The sequence below is a fragment of the Triturus cristatus genome, chromosome 2_2 (genome assembly GCF_964204655.1).
Source record: "Triturus cristatus chromosome 2_2, aTriCri1.1, whole genome shotgun sequence".
NCBI classification, from domain to species: domain Eukaryota; kingdom Metazoa; phylum Chordata; class Amphibia; order Caudata; family Salamandridae; genus Triturus; species Triturus cristatus.
This window is the reverse complement of record NC_140582.1, coordinates 1,115,143,871-1,115,156,025: the sequence shown is the minus strand read 5'-3', so window position 1 is coordinate 1,115,156,025 and position 12,155 is coordinate 1,115,143,871.

Sequence of the window (12,155 nt, the reverse complement as noted above, 5' to 3'; positions counted from 1 at the left end):
CTTCCATCAAATACCATCCATCATGGGCCTCACGAGGTGGCATTAATGAGGATGTATGACAGCTGGGGACTTGTACATTAATGGGACCTTCCTCTCTTTTAATGAGGCAAAGGAGTGTTTCCAAGTGCCGGAGATTCATTTCCTAAGGGATTCAAACATGTAGTGCACAGCTTGCAAGATATGGACCACGTTTCCGGGCTCCTCTAGGGGACTGATCTCCCGCATATATAAGGACCTGAAAGCCGAATTAAGGTGTAAAAAATACAGGACAGATAGATGGCTGATTTACCATCACTGCAAGTTTTAAGTTCACCCTGTTTTTTTACTTGCATCGCACATATCTAATGCCCCAGAGATTGTCATGGTTCAATGCGGGGCGCTCTTCGGTATACCCCCAGTGTGGAGTGGGTCCTGCCACCCGAATTCAGGCATATTGGAAAGAGGTGAGCAGCTACAGGTGTGCCTGTTGAGGCATCAGTCAAGCATTGTCTCCTGGGTTTGCTCCAGACTCCCAAGATGTAAACTTGTGTGAGATATAAATATACTCTCTTGGGACTTGTATTAGCTAAGCACTGCATTACTACACAAAGGACCCACTCCATGCCCACCCGGCTGGATAAGTAGAGGGCAGACCTGCGTGAGTGGGGCATGGCCGAGAAGTGCGGACTAAGATCAATTGGCTCTGATGAGAATGCAGAATGTCACCTGGAGCTGTGGGGAGATATGTTGGAGGGCCACCAGACGGATGAGGGTCCGGGCGAGGGGGCAGAAGCCACTCCGCTGATAATGGACCTTGCTACTCCTGCGCTGATTTTGGAAGATGACTCCTTGCTTGGCTGACTGAGCCGATGTAGGTCTTTGGCCATGTGTGATGCGTAGGTGGGAGTGCTGAAGATTGCGTCAGACAGCGGGTTGTGCCATGACCTGGAGTGCGAGTGTGGGGGGATGAAAAAGGGCCGGTTCCTTACATACACACCTCTAATTGTTATCACGGCCCAGCTGAACTATATATATATTTATTTCAGCAGACTGTGCTGCTCTTCATTGCTACCCTGGGTAAGCGTTTCACTTACCCCCCTCTGATGTATTGCAACAGCGCCCCTAGAGAGTTGAGGGGCTTTGCACATGTCCATACCAGTTCCCCTGCCTGCCGCTCAAAGATCTTTTTAGTTCTCCTTTTTTCTTTTTTAGAGACTATCGCCAGTCGCTGCCTAGTTCTTATTATAGTTTCTGATTGTTATGTTGGTTTCTACTGTGCATAATTTCTCTCTATGGGAGTTTTTCTGTATGACGCACAAGATGATGTATGCCCACCACACTTATGAGCAGAGCATATGGGTAAACATTCAGGCCTTTGTGATATCCTGCACTGCTTACCTGGTGTGTAATCTAATTTGTGGTTCTTTATTTTTCCTCATTGTCTTGCAGCCTGATAGGCCAACATGAAATGTGACACCAGTGAAGTATTGAATGCACCACTGAAGGTAGATAGACTATAGAATGTGGAAGGCTACTCTTTGGTGTGCAGAATCATGAAGACAATTCTTTATTCTGCAAAAACCCTCCAGCTGAGTTTTAAGCCTATGTGAAATGCATTTCTTTAAAAACAAAAATGCCTCATCCTGAGTGACTCAAGCACCAGTTGCTCACATTCAGTGTGATTGCATTGTTCTCGTGTTTCCACAATAGCATTTTCTACCTGAAGAAAATCTCAATTACACAACATGGTGTAATGGGGTACTCTTTTTTTTTCTTTTTTAGAGTTTTATGTAGCGCGAACTAGACCCGAGACATCGGATATCAGTGCGCTTTACATGAGCACCAGTTTCGTTACAGATGAACACATTCATTTTTGCTAGGCACGGGGAGATCAAGTTATTTGCCCAGAATCACAGGATGTTGAGCATCGTTGCCGAGACTTGAGCCCGGTTCCCCAGGTCCGAAGCCGACCGCTCTAGCCATAAGACTACATCCTCTCCCATTTTGTGTAGCAATTGTAATGTAACATGATGAAAATAATATCAAGTTACAGATGTGCAAAAATAATTTTCACCTGGACTTAATTGAAGCATCAGCTGGTTGCCTATTTCTGAACTATATACTCTGCTCTCCCATAACTGATATTACCGGCCCCATCAAGAATAAGAGACCACTCATATTAAGGGACAGTGTCGAAGCTGACAGAAAAATATTTAACTAGCTGAGATCAGGATGTAGGCCTGCTCAGCATGTATTGCAACATCTTGGAAGACTCACATATAAACCCTTCATCTCTAGTGACTGTTTTGAGCTTCCTTTAGACAGATGATGCTCTCCTTTATATATTAAATTAAGTGGTCAAGTCTGTGAGATTCCATGGAGTTCCGCGAGAGGTGGAACTTTGGCACGCTGTGCTGCTCATGTGTGTTTTTTGTGCCAGGAGCTTGTTCTATGGCGTAAAACCAGTGCAAATGCCACCATGCGGCACATGAAAGGGCGCTACTTCTTTGCTGCCACTTGAGAAGATTTTGTACTCGAGCGGCAGCATTCTCACAGTGACCAGCAGCTTTCTCAACGCAAAACTATAGCAAAATGCCACCCCCCGTCCGCATTGAGAAATCTCACGGGCAGGTGTTGTAGCGCTCAAATATCACGCTAGTAAATGCGAATTCTTGCTTACCAGCTTAACACTGGCATGCCACACGTGACGAAAACCTCTGCCACGTGACTGTTGGCAGAATTTTGCTGGAACTCTACGCTCCAAGGCTGTGATGCAAAAATGATAAACAACGATAATGCTAGGCAAACAAAAGGAGGCCATTATTATTTGCCTTAATTTTATAGGAACAATTGCTTTGCCTATACTTCAGATTGCATTGATGTAGATTTGTATGTTTCTTATTTAAACTATGAATAGTATTGTTGAGATTCAACATCTGATTGACTTTTCTTTACACACCCACACCACGCGCCAACCTCAACCACCGTGAGAAGTATTGTTGGACGACTGCTGAAAAAGTGACATTAGAAAAACTTATGCAGTAGAAAACATGCATTAATTTCGCCACTGGTTATTACTTTGGGTTGTGTCCCATTCCATCATTTTAGCTACTCCGCCTTTATAGATTAAGACCGGCCATATGCATATCGGTCAATCAATCAAGTGGATTTATACAGAGCAGGTAATCACCCCGAGAGCGTATCCAGGCACTTGAGGGTCATGCTGGTTCAGGTGATTTAGTTGAGCAGCCAGGTCTTGAGTGCTCTCCGGAATTCTACTACGGAGATGGAGGTCGGTAGATGCAGCGGGACGTTGTTCCAGGTTTTTGCACTGAGGTACTATAGGGAGCGTCCTCCCCTGATTCTTTGTGGATGTGGAGGTGTGGGCAAGTGAGAGGGAGGAGGGGCATAGCTGTCTGGCAGGGTGGAGAAATTCAGGTGACTCTTCATGTAGGCTGCTCCTTGGTTGTGCAGGGCTTTGTAGGCATGCATTATCAGCAGCTCCTCTGTATGGGGAGCCAGTGGAGGTTCTGATGTGGGGTGTGATGTGGGTCCATTTGAAGAGGTCGCCAATGAGTCTGACAGCAGATTTCTGTATGGTCTGGAGTCTCTGCAGAAGGTGTGTGGTGATCCCAGCGTAGAGTGTGTTGATGTAGTCTAATCGGCTGGTGATTGGGACCTGAGTGACGTCACGCTTGGTGGTCATAGGAAGCAACTTGATGGCTTTACATAATATGCGAAATTCTGAATGCAGGTAAAGGTGCCCGCGTTGAACTGGGACTTTATGGTCAGTTTTGTGCCAGGATGATCCAGTCCGAACTGCAAGGCACCTTTCCTTGAAAATGAGAATACACTCAAAAATATAACCTTGGCATTCTGAGGTAATAAACCTCCTAAAGATTATACGAAGTTATTAGCAGGCTGGTAAATAAGGTAAAATGCTGGAAACATTCACCATTATGCCAGAATGCTGCATTTTAATATTGAATTAATAGAGAAAACCGTGAAAGAGCTGTCCTGTGATGTATGATCTAAAGTGTCTTTTTTTGTCTGTCTCAAAAAGGCATTTTTCACTAAAAAAACGTCAACTTATCCAGCTCTGTGAATGCATTGGCACTCTATAAGCTTCTATCCTGCATGCCAAAAGCAGACTGAACTTTTCTAGCAAACAGTATGATTTATAGGCATCCAAAGTGTCATGATTTTTAATACCAATGAGGTCATTCAAATGAATATGTATGCTCACAAAGTAGCATTTCACAGTATTGGCTTTCAGCAATCTTTGGATGAGCAATTAATAAAGTAACACATTTGTAAAAACAAGCTATAATTATAAACGCAAAAAATACATTTGGCCATTAATAATTTCTGACGGTGGCAAAATATTCTGCATTGATGTCTCGCGAGGCCAATGAAAATTTGCATCTTTCTCTTCGTGGCTGGAAGCCAGGCATTTTTGCCTGCTGAACAAGCCAGCCTCCATCCGCCCCGGGGATGAGAAGTCCTGACTATACTTACAAAATGACAGTGTTGTATACTGCCTGCTGAGCCAGCGTGCCCTCTTTCAATGCCGCCTGCTCGTTGTTATCATCTACTTCGAGCCAGCTCTCACTTACAAACCCATGGGTGAGTAAGGTTATATTTCTGTATCCGTATAATTTGTGAAGATACTGCCTAATTACTGAACGTAGTGGCGTACTGCACTGTCATAGCTCCAAGCTGCCATTTGCAAGGGTAAAGGACAGGATGAATTTCGTTTCCAGTTGCTTGCAACGAAACTATGAATGCATTACATTATAATGACATAATAAATAATAATAAATTTCAATACAAAATATACTTTCTCAGAATGAATTACTTTAGTTTAAATACTTTGCATCTCCTGTAACAGTTGAGTAAAAGCGTTTTGGTTACAGTAGTGATTTTTAAGGAACATTATTGTATTTTAAAAGTTGACACTTAGAATTTTTTTCACATAGAATCACCAATGTTATCCTATGGCAGAAAATTCACTTAGCAGGTAAGTAGTGTTATCTTTACTTTTTCTTACTCAGTAGTGGATCCTGGATCCAGCACTGGTGAATCTCCTGTAGACAATTGAAAGAATGTGTTTAAGTCATACAGACGATTTTTTAGGAATATTTTTAGTTTGTGAAAATAGACAGAAACTTTTCTGCTGAAAACCACACAATGGAATCCTATTGAAGGAAATACAAGTTACTGGTAAGTACGCTTAGAATTACTTTTCAGGGTCAGTGCTGGGCTAAAACATGCAGCAGTGGGTTCTCTCCTGATAACAGGTGAGTAAATCGGAATTCGTAGTTCGGGTGATTTTAGAGGAATATTTGTACAATGGTGAGGGAAGGGGGCGGGGACTGAGGTGACGTGTGCAAACACGCCCTGTGGCGCGTTTTAAGTTGGGTTATTAAGTCCCCTTGAATCCTGAGGTCCCCTGGCGGCCAACTAGCCCACCAGGTACCTCCAGTATGCGCCAGGGAGCTGCTTTGCAGAGAGGTGTTCATAGGCCATGCCCCTTTTTACAACACTCTGCAACGCAGCTCAGTGGCGCTTACTGGAGGTACCTGGTGGGCTAGTTGGCCCCTAGGGGACCTCTGGATTGAAGAGGAATGAATTCCCCAACTTAAAACGTGCCACAGGGCGTGTTTGCACGCATATCACCTCAGGCCCCGCCCCCTACCTTCACCACTGTGAAAATGCGCCGTGGCGCGTTTTAAGTTGGGGTATTAAGTCCCCTTGAATCATGAGGTCCCCTGGCAGCCAACTAGCTCACCAGCTACCTCCAGTATGCGCCAGGGACCTGCGTTTCAGAGAGGTGTAATGAGGCCATGCCCCTTTTTACACCTCTCTGCAACGCAGCTCCGTGGCGCTTACTGGAGGTACCTGGTGGGCGTTATAGTTAGCTGGACTTTTCACTCGTACAAAACCATTGAAATTCCCCCGTTATAGTTATTTCAGCTAACTATAACTCGCGCGCCCGCAATGCACTGCTGATGACGTCACATATTACATCACTCATGACATGGTCAGTGACATCACTCATGACATCACTGATGACATCTTAAATGTAAGCGCCACAGAGCTGCGTTGCAGAGAGGTGTAAAAAGTGGAACAGCCTGGACCACCTCTCTGCAACGCAGCTCAGTGGCGCTTACTGGAAGCACCTGGTGGGCTAGTTAGCCCCCAGGGGCCCTCAGGATTGAAGGGGAATTATTTCCCCAACTTAAAATGCGCCATAGGGCGTGTTTGCACACGTAACCTCAGGCCCGTCCCCTCCCTTCCCCACTGTGTAAACACGCCCTGTGGCCATTTTAAGTTGGAAGATTAAGTCCCCTTGAATCCTGAGGGTCCCTAGGGGCAAAATAGCTCACTAGGTATGTCCAGTAAGCGCCATTGCAGAGAGGTGTAAAAAGGGGCACGGCCTGCACCACCTCTCTGCTACGCAGAGCAGTGGCGCTTACTGGAAGAACCTGGTGGGCTAATTTGGAAGGGGGACTTAATTGGCAACGGGAACCCCAACCCCCGGGTCATGGCCTTTTTTTACAATTCTTTAGGAGGGGGGCTGCGTTGCCCCCCTTCTCAGGCCACTTATGGCCCCAGGGACCCCATCCCCCCGGGCCGGCCTTTGTTTTTTATTATTTAAAAAAAAATATATATTTATAGAAACACCTAGGACATGCTGGACAAACCGTATGTACCTACCACCATGACGATTTGCGTGATATTAATTAAAAGGTGACTATGCATACAATGAATCCACGTGGAATGTATTTACACCGCTAGTGAAGCTCTGACGTGTCTGATGTCCTACCGTGCCTAATCCCAGTGCCCCCGCCGGTGGGTACTCTCCAAGTAGACACCCTTGTCGTTTATTTATACAAACATGGGTAGCTATTGATGGACACATTTAATACACACGCACACCAAGCCATTCAAAGGGAATACGACAAAAATTCGATCAAACTATGCAAGAAACCCCCATCACGGTTAATAAAAACGCACATCAACCGCTGGATGTGTAAAACTTTTTATTTTACTCTCTGGAAACGAGACAAACCACACTTGAGAGTCACAGCATGCTCCTGGCTGAGCCCAATGCTGTGTTACACCCACCAGTGCCCGCCGAGTCCCACACACCTCTGTGTTGTATTCCACCAGCTAGTGCGTATGCTATGACACTCTCTAGCCCATATGCACTGTAACACCACCCCGTGAATATGTCATGCCACACTTGCCTTCGCACAGGTTATATTGCCCCATCTAACGTGCCTTCCTCGATGCCTATGTGATAACGCACAGCGCTATGCCATACATATTACAATCTGGGATCCATATCTTTGTCACATATTTTATATTACAACTTTAGAGACTAGTTAGGTTACACAACACTGCCCTGTGCATATTACACTCCAAGGTGCATATCGCATAGCACGCGCTAGTGTCTGTGCTATCTTGCGCTCTCCAATGAATCTGTCATTGCGCACAATGTATTGCATATTATATTTCACGTCCAGGTTCATCTTATATCACACTTTTTGGTGCATAGTTTATACCATATACTATATCTAGTTTTCATTTTCAATCGTTCTCTCAGGACTATGTTCTATATAACACTGCGTCCACCAACCCTTTTCACGGGCATTACATTTTGCGATGGGGGGTGGAGGGTCAGGGGGAGTTTCAGCCAAGTGAGCCCGGAGTCACAGTCACAAACGTCCTCTTCTTCCTGAATAAAAGTGAGATTATGCTGCATACTTGTTCATATTTTAAGTAGTTCGCACAGACACACATTTTAAAAACAATAAAGTTCCTAATACCCACCTTCTCTGAACAGTTAGCTTGCTGCCCCATCCACCTCCTCCCTATCCTCTGTTGTCTGAATCCATGGACTAGCCTCCTCCCTCCTGCCATGCAGGGTCTGATGTGCTGCCACTGCCCTCCATTTAGCATGATGTCCCAGTCCACTCCTTCTGCCCTCCATTGCCCAATTCTATGGCCCATCATTGACCTCCTGCTTAGCCTCTGTGCTTAGCTTGCTGCCCCTAGTCTCCTTCCCCCTGCTCTCCGGTGTCTTTATGCATGCCCCTGCTCCATCCTTTTTGCCCACCATGTTCCATGGACCTGCCACTCCTATCTATTCTGAATGTTCTGTTGAGCTGCCACTCCCCTCCCACCTGCCTAGCATTGTCAGAAGACTGTAACCTGTCCCTGCCACCTCCACCCTGAATGTCCACATGCCATGCCCCTATCCCCTTCCTCCTGTCCTCCATGGTCCATTTACCTGCCACACCCTTCTGCCCTCCCTGGTCTGTTGTGCTACAACTTCTCCTCCTGCCTGCCCCGCGCGGTCTGTTGTGAGGCCCCTTCCCCTGAACTCGCTTGTCTGTGCCCGCGTCCTGACCCTCCCTTCTATCCTCCATGGTCCTTTGTGCATGCCCCTGCACCCTCCTTCTTGCCCATCATAGCCATTGTGCTGCCACTAACCCTCCCGCTTGCCATGCATGGTCTTCTGTGCTGCCATGGCCCCTCCTTCCCACCTTCCCTGTGTGGTCAGCTAGCTGCCCCTGACCCCCTCCCACTTTCCCTCCATGGTCTGTGTGTATGGCATCATAGTCTCACTGTTGCTCTCCATGGTGTGTCTTGATAGCACTTAAATCAACCTTATGTAAGAACAATCCAAGGTTTACATTACGTTGGGAAGCCATTCTCAACAAATGTTCACTCGATTTAATACTTTTAATTGTGGAAGAGCTATCAAAATTGCTGGAAGAATTGACCAAAGAAATTGAAACCTTAAGGCAAGATATTTCTACAAACCTGTCTGACACAGATTGGAATATGACACTTGCAAACATCAACAAACAACTTGATGTATACACAAATGAAATTAATGAGAGAAAAACTAGAAAATTTAAACGTGATACAGTGGACTACAAATTGGGAGAGGTCTACACTTGGGCCGATGTATATGCCACTAGAAGACCACAACGCAAACAGACAGGTCGCACTTTTGAGTCAGATGCTACATCTTCTGAGGATTCTTCCACCAACATTAGACCTTCCACTAGTTTACTCACCAAAACAGTTACGGAAATTCCAGAATCAACAGATACATTACAATCAACCCGCAAAGAACCTTCTACCAGTGAAAACAGACAACATTTTTTAGGATCAGGTCCAAAGCCACCAGGAGATCCAGGAGGAAAAACCACGTCCAAAACAATAGCAAAAAGTACACGCAGTCAGAAAATCTCGTAATCAACATTTCCAGTTACACTCTTACACAATTTCAAATACAAACCCTACAAAAAGGCACTTCATTTGTACCCACTTACCATTCCAACCAGCTTGAAAAAGAAATTAGTCTTTTTAAATTCATGAGATCTTTGAGATTAAAGCACTTCTTTCATAACATCATCAAAACATCGGATACTCCCCGTGAAAACACTTTGCTTGGTTTAAGAAACAAAAGTACATTTATGGCTCCTTCCAGCCACAAAGCACTCGACGCTTTCGAAACAATTGTCAAAAAAGACCTAAAAAACATCACCTATCACACCAAAAGTACTTTTGCCAACCTCACACGCAAAGAATATGACACTTTAAAACAACTGGCGAACAAACCTGAAATTACCTTCCGAGAAGCTGACAAAGGAGGTGCCCTGGTAATTATGGATTCTACTTTCTATCTGGAAAATGTTAACGAGCATGTTCAAAACTTTGATATTTACATGCCTATAACATCTGATCCAACCAAGGAATTTACCAACATTCTCAAGACCATTATCAACACTGCTCATGAAAATGGTACCATCAAAGACGATGACAAAAAATATCTTATCAAAGAAGATCCTGCTATTCCATATATATACATGTTACCCAAAATCCACAAGCATGCTACTAAACCCCCATTCAGACCCATCGTTTCTACAATAAACTCAATCCATGAACCTGTGGGAAGATACCTGGACAAACATTTGCAACCGTTAGTACAATCCATGTCAACCTACATTAAGGATACCACCAACTTTCTTAACATCATTGAATCCATACAAAATCAAATTACCCCGGACATTACATTAGCTACCATCGATGTGAAGTCATTGTATACTTCTATTCCTCATGACAAAGGACTTGAGGCAATTGAATCTTTCTTACTCTTGACAGACAAACCTAACAACCTGAAAATCTTTCTCATGGAACTTATTCATTTTACACTCTACCACAGTTATTTTGAATGGTCTGGAACATACTACATGCAATGTTCGGGCTCATCTATGGGTAATTGTGCCGCACCCACGTATGCTAATCTATATATGTACCGTTTTGAACTAGATCACATTCTCAGCAAACAGGACTGGATAAACAACCTGATCCTATACAAAAGATACATAGATGATATCTTTATCATCTGGAAAGGACCACCGAGTTTATTGGATCAACTCATGGATACACTCAACGCAGTTGATCACCGAATTGAATTTACCCATACCATCAGCCATGATTCAGTTACTTTTCTGGATACTCTTGTTACGAATACTGGAGATCATTTAACTACACAAGTATACACCAAACCGACTGACCGGAACAACCTGTTACATTATGACAGTTTTCACCAGCCTTCTCTAAAAAAACATCTACCATACTCTCAATTGCTAAGATTAAAAAGGATTGCCAGCTCAGATGACCTCTACGAATCCAGCAAAACTGCTTGCATTGACAAATTTAAAAAACGCAATTATCCACCTACCATTCTGAAAAGTGCCATTATCAAAGCAGACACTTCCACTCGACAGGATTTGCTTCAACCTAAATCGCGAGCCAAGCAGGACACCAGATCTGTGTTTATCTCTAAATTCTCTACAAGAAGCCATCAAATCAAAAAGACTATCTTAAGGTACTGGCCGATACTCAGTAATGAAACAGATTTTCAACACATTTTTGATTTACAACCTAGATTTGCTTACCAAAGATCTCGCAACTTGAAACAACTCTTGTCTACCTCCAAAAATCAAATCATTACGGATTTCAAAGGCACCATCCCCTGCTTGAATTGTGGGAATTGCAACTCTATTTTTAAAGGTAACAGCATTTCACATCCTCACAAAGGTTTTCCCATCAAACTAATGGTAACAGCCACGTGCAACACTCAAAATGTAATTTACTTGCTCAAATGTCCCTGTGGGCTTGTCTACGTTGGGAAGACAGAGAGAAAAATAAGAATCAGACTTAATGAGCACAAAAGCAATATACGTACCCATCAGATAAAATCCCCTATTGTCAATCACTTTGATCTTCTACAACACAATATTTGCCAATTGCGCTTCTTGATTCTTGAACAAGTTCCTCTCATAAAAGGACGCAACAACACACAATTTCTATTACAACGCGAAGTTTTCTGGATCAATAAATTAGATTTGATTCATCCCAAAGGACTTAATGAACGTTACGATCTTGGTTGTTTTTTGTAATGGTCTTTGATTCCCACACGACTTTCAGCTTTTAGAACATATTAATGTACAATTGTTAAGGATATCATCCCATGAGACCCGGGATCCTACAATCTCATGTTTTCCTGATGTTTAACATGTATACCCTATAGACTGAGACAGAACAGTATTGTTTTTTACCATGTTTGTTACTTACTTTATTTCGTTTTATCACAGACAGGTCCTGTTACCTTACACATCATACTTTGATAGACTCTCGTTTCTTCTGTCACACACTTTCCAGTACTCTAACATAAACGCTTCCTGCTATCTTTATTACAGTCTTAGCGTACCGCACTTTTACGTTACTAACATTTGGGCACGCTGGCACCTTATACACACTTCTCTTATGTTTTATGGTTACCTCATTCACATTTCCTATTCCATACGACTCTTCACCCGCCCGTTACACACATACATTGGTTTTATTATTTTTGGTACCACGTATTTACTTTCTCCGTAGTTTCCCATATATATGTGTTTTTTTCACTTTCTTTTCAGATCCCCACGAAACATACACGAACAATCGCTGATACATTGTATCTGACTTGTATTCTCCCCTTTTTGATTGGTTTTTACCGTCCCATGACGCACTCATTCGCTCCCCACACGCTTTGACGGCACACTGACCAGCATAATCCCTTATGACTGGTTGTTAGGCTTCACGCT